Source organism: Ostrinia nubilalis, chromosome 11 (assembly GCF_963855985.1).
Source record: "Ostrinia nubilalis chromosome 11, ilOstNubi1.1, whole genome shotgun sequence".
Taxonomy (NCBI): domain Eukaryota; kingdom Metazoa; phylum Arthropoda; class Insecta; order Lepidoptera; family Crambidae; genus Ostrinia; species Ostrinia nubilalis.
The window spans coordinates 10954928-10966751 of NC_087098.1; the positions used below are offsets into that span (position 1 = coordinate 10954928).

The 11824-nt window shown below is 35.2% G+C and overlaps 1 long non-coding RNA gene across 1 annotated transcript; it reads left to right on the forward strand.

The window, feature by feature from the left end:
- The first annotated feature begins 623 nt into the window (after positions 1-623).
- LOC135075889 (uncharacterized) lies at positions 624-1816 on the forward strand. Its single transcript, XR_010258143.1, has 2 exons — positions 624-673; positions 1622-1816. It is a non-coding gene; the product is annotated as an uncharacterized LOC135075889 (long non-coding RNA).
- The last annotated feature ends 10008 nt before the right edge of the window (positions 1817-11824 follow it).

Genomic DNA, 11824 nt, shown 5'->3' on the forward strand with positions numbered 1-11824 from the left:
GGAGCACGTCTGTTTTCATTGAGTAACGTCAACGTTAGGTAAAATTTTCTAAAATTTCCAATAAAAACTGTTAATGAGGTACATTAACTTTTTAAATTTTTAAATTAAAATGTTTAACTTTAAAATAATTTATGTTAGTAACTAGATTTGGGTTAAAACAAAAAAAAACTTATTTTTAAACCACGATGTTACTTATTTTTCCACACTTTACCAATGAATTTTTACCACACTTTAGTTACATGAAATATAAAATAACTAATGTTAAAAAATTCTTTAAAAAAATTAAATCACTAACTTGTAACAGTGAAAATAATATTTAAGTACTTACATTTATTATTATGACAAAAAAAGTAACAAAAATTACTACAAATTATAATATCTTTTTGACTGTCAGATTCTACAATCAAGAGTTTTCTCGATATGGATAAAAAAAAAATAACGATTTTTTGACATAACAAAGCCGTTATACAATGGAAACGCTCACAACAAGTGTTCAAAGCAACAACGACAAGCTCACGATAAGCCCACAGTAATTCATCGACTAATTAAAACCTAAACAACCGTGACCGGAGTAATTGCCCAAGGATTTGTGTTACGTTTAATGTTTTATTGGCCAACTTTATTTCCTTGTGGTCTGAAGTGAAATGTTATTCTGGTACAAGCTTTATGTATTGTAAGTTAACAGTAAATGGGCCATTTATTTAGAGATGTTATTGTTAAAGAAACAAAATAGTCACTTAGGGTGGGTTGCACCATCTTACTTTAACTTTGACAAACGTCAAAAATCTGTCAAACTCCATACAAAATACACCGGTTATCGTCATAGTTACAGTCAAAGTTAGGTGGTGTAACTCAGCCTTAGTATTTTTATTCGGATAGACAACGGTTTTAGACATTTTTAAGCTTAAACAGGTAAACGATTTTGACTAAATCTTTGCCTGAAAAGTTCAGTGAACGATTAGTCAATGGAAAAACCACCTGGATTTTGAAGACATGCTTGAACGAATATCTAGCTGAAATACAGATACCTACCAGTTTTAATTAAAAAACACAAGCCTCTTTAGCGTAATATCTGTACAAAAATAAAACGATGTCGCACAACTGGTGCATAAAAATAACAAGAGCTTATTTTAACTCTTGTGTTGGTAGCCGAACTTTCGGTTATAATATAAGCCATGTAAAATAAAGAAAACAAAATTAAAAACAATTTTCATTTAACTTTATAGGCTAGCCTATGCTAATGCACACGTCATTTTTCATGCCAAAATAATGAAAAGATTGAATTTAATTCGAATTTCTAAAATAAATTTAATTATGTTAAGTCACAAAAAGCAGTGTGTATCATAACTAATTGTATGTTATAGTGTTATTTCAAAAAGTTTTATACCATTGCCGCAAAACCAGAACGCGTACTTCCAAACCTCAGTTTACAACTTGTGTTGCATTTCTCAGTTTTAGATGCCTATGACTCATACACATAAAACCAAGAAATGCATCAAGAATAGCACCGAGGGTAGTAATTAATGAATGCAACGTCCGGTCAATTGTTGGAACAGTAGTTCGCAACTCGCGGTGGTCTTTGTTCGATCGTTAACACCTACTCTGATAAATGTTTTTACAGCACCGACCGCAAGTCGACAATTGGAACCAAAGAAAATTACTCGCAGCGCATAACGAACTCGCAAACAATGGTTAATAGGCACCAATACTCGCCGTGGCGAATCAAGCAGGTCGGTGGTAGCGACTACCAACCTGATGCAGCGAAAAAAGAACAGCTAGGTCAATTTGAATAAACAATGTTGTATCTTCAAGTTACTATGAAAGTCTTCAACGTTTTCTTGCCATAACAAAAGAACTATTAAATACACGGAACATACATGAAAGAAAGAAAGAAGAAATGTTTATTCAGTATCATCGACAATACACTTAACCTAAAATAAATAATATTTAATAAGTAATTGCTCATAAGCTTTCAATAAAAAAATCACATGCTCTGGTTACAGGAGTTGATCTAATTCATCTTAATATGTGATCAGACAACTCTCTTTCTGCACGAAAGGTGAGTTGCCTTTCACAGATTCGTAAAAATAAAATATTGTTTGTAATCATAATAGTGTAAAATAAATACAAGACATTTTACAAGAGATTCTAAACTCACTTAACCTTTAATTACAACGTGATAATTATGTATCATTTTTTTAATTTAACCCTTTCTGAGATTTTTTTATTAAGTGGACTGTCTCATCTCCCCAGCTTGTGCCTGTGCACAGCTCACAAAAACTGCCATCACAATGCGCCTACAGCCGTCGACTGCTCGACGCAAATATGTCCACCATTCGCGACGCTACCCCATAAATTAAAGAGATAAATGGTTCCCCGACAATGGCTAAATAAACCAGAGCTCCTTGTGACGATCCAACACAAGCTTTGTTTGCAGTGCCATAAAAAATTGAATATACACTCACGTATACAATGTATCGAATATTTTAACAGACTCGTGGGCACTTGAATCGATGCAAAAAGTTCTATCATTGTGTTTAAAAGCTATTTTATGGTCGCATTTAGACTATTAATACTTTATACCTGAGATAGAGATGTCCATTGATAATAAAGCCGTGGGATATACGAATGTGGGTCACTTCGGTTCGGTCACAATATTTGGGTTAATATTGTTTTCATAGCTACGATTTCCCTGATCATAGATTTATAGAGTCGTAAAAGTCGGAATAGAAATATTTGCCTTTAATATTTTTCCACCTAATCATAGCCAAATAGACCCGTGTAAGCCTACGAAAAATATTTGTTTAAATATTAATGGATTTGCTTTTCCTTTTATACTTAGTACCCAGAAGGTTACTCAGTTTTTAAAAATCAATGTAGTGCCAAATATACATATTTTGACTTCATATCTTTTGAGGTTGTTCAAGTATTTTGAGAAAAAAATAACTACGATACGATTAGTGAAAGAGACACTAAATTTTTTGCTGCTGCTACATGCTGTTTTTACCTCATTGCAACTCCAAAAAATTAGACTGCAAAGCTGTCAGCGGCGATTTGCAATAGGAAGAGGAGATGAAAGGTAAAGGTCAACTTCCTTCCAGTGCAAAACAGACAACAGACGACAAAATCTTTATAAATAAACCGAGAGATGCAAATACCACAGATAGTGAGTATCCTTTACACTACAGAAAAATTCAAACCAAAACGTATCCTTTAGAACGTTTCAAATTCCGCCGAAACGTTTCGTGAAACCGCTGTTAGTAAACTCATACGAGCATCATAAAGCGTTCTCGAAAGACTCCGAGGTAAAAATAAGTGTTTGCTTTGTCGGCAGCCGGCTTTTGAAGTGGCTTCCATTGCTGCTCATCGAAACCCTTCAACCACATCTGTTGATAACGATAGATGTAACAAAATTCCCCTTCAGGCCTCCCCTTTTTTAATCAAAGTTCTATGATCCCCACGCTGCATTCCAGCGCATGAAATATTTTATGATCAGTAAGCGTAAAAATTATAACTTCAAAAGATACCTATACCCACATTAAAGCATGACGTGATGTTTACATGTTACTTTTATGTTATTGTTTCAAGTATAACAAGTCATTTTTGGCGCACCAATTACTTATATTCAAGTTAGCCCTTCTAGCGATTAGTAGCTTAAAGATACGCATAATTATGTAAAACTTGTGATAGAAATGGATTCATCGCAATAGTCCAGAGCTGGACAGGGACTTCTTAAATATACAGTCAGTGATGTGTGTGTTTAAGTCAAGTCGAGTTACTTTTTTGTATATTGTGCAGATTGTTGATGAAATATGAAAGCACCTACCTCAAGATAAAACTGCCCGCCCGCCACTGATCGCAGAACAAAGTTATATTTACTTATTAAAGAGCCTACCAAGTCCCGAATGTCACACAAGACAGATCTGGCCGGCCCCAAGCCAACAAATTACGTAGAGCAATTTCGGGTAGTCTTAGCGACAATATTGCAGCTACAAAATTTCTCCCAACAACTTTGTGACCTATGTCGTTGCCATCGAATTACGAAGGACATTCGAATGGATGTTGTTTTTTAGTTCTTGCTTTTGTTGAATAGAGGGATGGTTTATATTATAAAGGTACAACATAACTTAATTAAGTATAACTTTTTCTGGATCTCACGTTGAATCACTATAATTATTCCTGTATGATCAGGACCTACAGCTGCCAGTAAGACGTAAACAGTTAGTTCCAGGATTAATGGCCCGTATTCTACAGTTGCAGAAAAGTATCTTACAAATCAAATCAATTTTACGGAATTCGAACGTGCTATGCCTAATAGCCTGAAACCCGAAACATAACAAAAACTTACTAATTAGACTTACTACTTTCTATACAAGAAATCAAGTTAGTAACATTGTAGAAATTGAGGCATTTTTGTCACCGTGTCTACGGCAAAAAGAGAAACATCCGAAACGTGTACGATTGTGTCATTGTAGCAACTTTTGGTATCTCCTCAAACTAAACGGGACTATTCCCACCTCTCGTTTCCACCGCTGCAAAACCTATGAAGCCAGTATTTACAGCTTGACCATCAATAAAAACGCAACCAGTGAAGGTCAAGTTTGTCCCGGGAGAAAGTTAAACTGTCATTGGACCCTCAACGAAATTAATCAGACGGACATAGAAGGAGTTCGAAGTTAAAATTCAACTTTACTCCAGTGCAAAGCAGATGGCAGGTAACCTTTAAGAAAAGATAAACACCACGGACATCAAAATTAAATGCTTACTACGCCTCGAACTAGGCGTATCTACTTTTTATCGTTCGCAGTTCCTTGGCTAACCCCTAAAAGAATTTTGTCCACGCATCGTGTGCTACCCTCAGTATCGCACCCCCTTGAATTTTAGGGGAATGCAATCATTCCCTTTGATTCCTCTTCCGTCCTGTTCAATTAGGAGGCGTCTAACTGATTTTGCACGGAAAATACCTTCAATCTCATTCTATTACTATTTCCCAATAGCTTTACTAAAAATCAATTTTGTTGAGATTGTGGAATTCCTTTATAAGAAGCAATAGGAAACAATTTTCATTCAATAAATTTGTTTACGAGTATGTATCTAAATAGGTATGTGTTAATAGATCGATAAAATTTATTTTTCATAAAATAAGTAGGTACCTATGCAATTATTTGATCGATTAAAAAGGATGTGGTAAAACAGCATTAAAATAGGTTAATAAGGTTTTTTCATTATAGCATAGTATAAAAATGAATGAGTATTGTAGGTATAGGTGTACCAGAATCTCATGGCAAATAGGGAAAATAAACTTTGTTGAGAGCAATACTGGGGAAATTGGAATAAACGATCTTGATACTGTTTAATTTTTTACTTTTATGACTTTAATATTAATGAACATGAAGTACGAATATACATTTTAGGTAGGTATGTGTATGAAGAAAGTTGTTATACATCGGGAAAGTGTCTTGAAAAATAAATAAATCGTATTATTAATTTTAGTAACTAATTTTATTATGCATCATACTTTTAACTTATCACTTCATTCAGAACTAGAAAACGATTCTAAGAACTCCACTTGCAATTTCTTGTTCTTCAATAGATGATAGAGATAAATCTTTTTCAATTTTCTTTATATGGTCATACATAATAACATTTTGACCATTCCCCTGCACCAATTTGTGAGATATACCTGAAAACCCCGATAAAGCAGCTATTAAGAATAATATAAAAAAACATAACCCTCATTGTGACGTAATTGGGTAATAAACTAAATGTATCAAAATATTTCAGTCCAACTTACTGTCAACTCGACGACGCGCTTTAGAATCAAAGATTGACTTTGAATTATGCCTTATTTTACAATTCACATTGAAAACAATATGACTTGCTTGAGCTTTTTCGATTTTTTCACAAAAATAACAAATAGTCAAGAAGAGATTACAAAATTTTTGCAGCGGCTGACAGATTTCATAATTTTCTTTGACAGGTGACAATTAAACCATAGACAATTGCCATATGAAAAACACACTTTTCCAATATTTTTGTTTGCCATGAGATTCTGGTACACCTATAGGCTTTATTGTATTTGAAACTGTAAACTTGATATGTTTTTTTATATAAGTTATTATTCAAAACGCCTCAAAGAATAATAAAAATCGTTTCCAATTTTATCCCGTTTGTTTGTATTCACAAAAATATTCCACTATGCCTCACAACTCACAATAAATCACATATCCCTTTCGAATGAGCGTTTAAGTCGCTTAAAAGTCCCACACAGGCCCGTATTCGGGTGCGATTAGTTCCGGAGCGTGGCGAATCTTCGCCGGCGCTTGCTGTCGTCGCGAACGGCGCGCTTGCGCAACCAACGAGCGCCTCTCATTAGGCCGGAACAAACTTGTGTGTGTGAGCATGGAGAGTTTGAACTTGACTCAAAATTTTCCAATTAGTTTTTGCATTTAAAGAATTAAGCATACATTTTAACGCAGCGTGGGACGTCCACGCACAAGGTGGACCGACGACATCATAAAGGTAGCAGGAAGGCGCTGGACGCAGGCCGCTACCAACCGGGCAGCATGGAAAGCATTGGGGGAGGCCTATGTTCAGCAGTGGACGTCCTATGGCTGAGATGATGATGATGATGATGATGACGATGATAAATTTTGAGTTGGCTCCAATGAATTACGACTTCCTAAATAAGTACACTTTTTCCAAAACCATAATTTAACCCTGCTGCACAGATCAGATCAAAGAAATGTTTAACCATTAGGTTAAAATACTGTCCTGTTTTAGTATTTCGGATAAAAGTACTAACAACTTGATTCTTATTAAAAGAACAAGAATTTAGTCTTTCAAATCGTGTTTTTGCGTCAACTTTTACTGTATTTGTCCATCTAAGTCCAATATACATAAATACATGTGGAGTCCACATACTTACTTCCTGTACATGAAAAAATGTGTTGAGTTCACAATTTCGTAGTCGCCCCACTCATGGTTGACCCAATTGGGCACACTCTAAGATAAAACATTATCTCACAGTTCTCTGGATGTGAGTTGGTACAAATTTGAAAAAACGCTCCATAATGGTACATTGTGAGTACAGACGACAGCACGTCAAGTTAAGCACTGTTACTTTTTATGTGATTGTGATAGGGGCGACTTTGCAACAAAACTGTAAAGCCTGATATGCTTTCGATGTACTTTCGCAAGGAAGGAAGCGAATCGTGTGTAATAACGTGCGCCAATTTGTTTTAGGCTAAGGGCCGGAATGAGGGGAACGATGTGCATTCGACTAAATGTATTGTATGTAATGAATAGCGATGTGAATATATTAGGGAGTATGTTGGCATTGTGACTTATTGGTATGTTTGTGAGCGATCGAGTGAAATAAAAGAATATAATTTTGCTGTTTTTTATTATGATTAAAAACTTTAATTATGTTAAAAGCTAGTTCGAGAACTTAAAAATTATTTGATCAACAGTGCATTCAAAACTACGATAGCAGTCTAATCATCTCTTAGATATTTTGAGGTACTCACATTACTACAACTTTATTAATATTAGATATCATAACACATAAAGCGCGTATATTATACGATACATTCGGTGGCGCTACCCAAATTCTAATTACGAATTCAAAAAGCCGGATTCTGTTTTATCGCGACGTTTCAATATTATTCAAATCATGTAAACGACACTTCATCACCTGCATCGCGGTAATAAAGTGTGCACAATCTCATAACAGACGTGGAAACGGCAGCAATCGATTTTATATGCAAATTCGTACAGCTGTTTATCGGTACCCCGATTGCATTAAGTCTGTTCGCTGCGAGCTTAATTACAGCAGTGGGCGAGCGGAGATGTGTTACTAGTGTTGTAAGCTTGTGTTGAACACAATTCTACAATAAACAATTTAATTTCCCCCTGAATGCACCAATGTTGTGTCGTACAATTAGGCTGTGTTGCGCCATATGACTTTAAAAGTCCTCAAAAGTCTGTCAATAGTCACGGTTAAAATAAAGTGATGCTAGGTACTAAGGTTAAAACATTCACAACTTCAGAATCTATTGTAATTTTTGAATTACCCATTAATCTTTCAACAACATCAATAAAGTGTGATTAATATTACCACCTATTTTACAGTTAATAACCACTTTTTCGTCGCTCACATAAACAGTACGTTATCGAGTCAACAATAAAAATGTTTCCATGTATTTCTAGCTAACTGCTAAGTAATGCAAAACCTAACGACTAACCTAGATAGACATTGCGAAGAATATACCCTAGAAAAGTACCTTGGGAATACGCATCTGTTGCAGTGCTCAGGTATAGGGCATCGATCGAAATAAGTGCACTTAATGTGCTATTCTAAGCCTTTAGCTGTATAGCAACGATCAGCAATTATTAGAGTTTTTATACTGTTTCAACGTTCAACTTTGTATTTGGCGATAAACTAGCGGACCCGGCGAATGTCGTACCGCTTAAGTTCATCAAAAATAAAATAATTCTAATGGTGAAAGAATTTTTCAAATCGGTCGAGTAGGTAGTTTTGGAGCCTATTTAATGCAAATAAACAATCGAGTTTCGTTCGGTAGATGAAAAATAACGGGATATCATGCTGAAGCATGTTCCTTGGAGACGGTTTAGTCTGGAAGTAGACTACCATGGGCCGGAATGATGAAGGGCTGCTGAATCCAGCAATTTGGCAACTGAAAATCGTCAGTTGCCAAATTTTCATTGTTGTGGATTACTAATTAAGGTACTTACAGCTGGTACTACTACCCACTAGGTAGACCGACGATCTGGTGAAGGTCGCGGAAAGAATCTGGATGCGGGCAGCACAGGACCGGTCGTTATGGAAATCCTTGGGGGAGGCTTTTGTCTAACAGTAGACGTCATTTGGCTGAAACGATCGAACGAACTTACAGTTAATATTTTCGATGGAAAAAAATATTGATTTACTTAGTTCTCTATGAAGTTTTGAAACTAGACACGCCCAGCACTAACTTGGACGCACGCCAATCTACGTCCAGATGACAGAATTACGGCGTGTCCGAACAAAAACCGGTATTAATTAATTAGATGGACCGATAACGGAAAAAAGGAGCAGTACTAATGAATGCTGGTCTACCGATACGAGGTCTAAGTCGCCCATTTTGCGTTAATTGTATTGAAGTTTGACATGAGAGGCGTGAATGGATGGGGGATAGACTTCTCTGATAAGCTTGCATTGAGATAGCGAAGTTGATTGGCGCAGATAAATAGGGATGTGATAAAGGTTTATTAATCTTGAGTGATTAACGCTATCAATTTAATTAGCAAGATAAAGTTCAGGAATGTATATCAATGACAGAAACCGGAAAAAACAAAGACACAGTAAGTTATAGCTTTTGTACGGTTCCGAGTCAGTTCGTTAAGGAAATATAAACGTGTTTAGATTAAAAAAAAAACATAATACAAGTATCCTGACATAAGTACTGTGAAAGGCACCTCATATTATTTGTGTGAATGTATGCAACGTTTTTTTCGAATATTTTGACCTGACATTTAGCAAAGACGACACAACACACGCACAATAACACACGCACGAGAAAATACATGTTTAAATGGCCTAATATCAATAAATGACGTCACACCTCTTATTTAAAAAGCTTTGAAATAAAAAACATACCTACTCCAAACCTAATTTTATAACATGAGGGTTCATACTTCAACAAAAGACTATTATTAAGCTTAAAAAACTCATATTTTTTGTCAATAAACTCGAATGACTTTCAATGCATTTGATAAATAGCGCTTACGATGATTCGTCACGCATTTACATCTATTATTGTCAATTACTATAAATTTTCATTCAAGTACAGAGATTTTTAAACACAATAGAAAGGGGTGGGTTCAATTTATCTAGTCATACTCTGTATGCGTTTTTTCACAACAGTAAAGAGAGAATGTACCTAATATGTATTATTATTATTGCATTAAAAAAAAACTTAACTAAATTATCTATACCAGAGTGTTTTTATTATTAAATAGTAAAACCAGCTACCTACTTACTCCGTGAAATGTTTAGGTCTAAGTAGGAGTGAGAGGTTAAATTTGTTTTACAAAAAATATCAAGTCTGTTTTGATCAAAATTTCAATTATTCATAAGTGCATTCATACAAAAGAGTGATTAAGAATTAAGTTTTTTCATAGTCACTGCTTGTTAGTCCGTAGTACCTAACTATTATCGATTCTGTGTACTATAGCCCACAAATCAACTTGTCTAATAGTTGGGCCGTATTGATTTTGCCGACTGGTTCGGCGAGAATTTTAGCAGACCATGATTTAAAGTAAACAGCTGATCTGTTCCGCTCAAAACTATTGGAAGACTTCGTGTGATGTTAGAACGTTTCAGAAAACACGGACTGTTATTCAAACTTCCTTGCCCTTGCCGTTGGATATTGAGCTTTATTGGTATGGAATAAGACTGTGGCTTTTAAGACAAAATGTTATTTGTTCTAAGTATGTTAGCGGAGGGCGTGCTAAAAGCTCGGTCAATAGAGCGGCTAAGTAACGTGTCAACTGTAGACAAAGTCGACTGTTTCTATGTGACTCACACAATATTGATTTCGTTTTATGGCTGTTACGTAAATGACCATAAGAAGAGCAAATTTTATATCAAAAATTTTAATTCACACTGTAGCATATGGTACCTACACATAGAATTTCAAACCAAAATCCCTGGAAAATTATTTGGGAATATTTTAAATGCGTGCAATCGAAGCTGAAATCTTTCAAGCCAGTTACATAGAGAGAAATAGACACACAATATAAAAAGTTCGAAATCTTAACTCGGAATGGTCTTAATGTTATAAGTAATGATGTTATAACCCTGTTTGTTGTGATTAATGGGAAAATATACCTAACTATTCTAATCAAATTAAATGAAGGAGTAAGCTTTACATTTCAGTTAAACGTTCGAGATCTCTTGCTGAATTTGTCTACATTCATTCGTTTATAATAACCTATTACTCAACCATCGCATGCCCCATATTAATAAAAACTAAAACAAGCTGTCCGAAAACTAATTTAATATATTGGCAAACAGTTTATTTGCCGTGACTCTGGTGCCAGCTGTGTGGACGAGGGCGAATCGGGTCATAGACTATAAACAGGGTAGATAGTCGACATTAAATCGATCCTAACTTTCTAAATTTTTACCAACTTAAAAATTTCGTACCTACTCTTTCGAAACTTTTGCTAGAAAATATAGATTTGGGTTTTGGAATTTGTGTTTGTATAAGTGTATGTTACTATGTTTTATAACAATGATAGTCCAATGAGACAAAGCTAAGCACAGTCACGGCACAGTCTAATAGGTATCTTTCACAATATTTACGCCCGTATCCACAAATGATACTTGCTTAAGTGAGACAGAAAATCAAACGCACAGCGTTGAATAGAGCTCTGTAATTGGTTCGTGTGTCACCCTGTGCGTCCACGCGCACTGTGATACCTCATAGTAATGTTTGTGAATACGGGCGTTATTGTAACCCTTACTATCGTCACTTATTGTAGCTGGTCAGGAAATGTGCATTTTGAATACCTTAAAAATAAACAAACAATAAATAACTAAAGACACACCAAAAACGGATCTGCTCATCCTTTTGTTGGACTCAAACATCTTTAAAATGTCTCATCTGCTTTCTTGTCTCTCATAATTGCACAGAAAGTTTTTATTTCAACAGATTCGGTTTCTGAACAAAGGCTCAGCTAATCAATACGAAAAACCATCTTCTGATACCCAATATAGATTGAGCTGAGTCCAGAGAAACACCTTTCGAATACCACG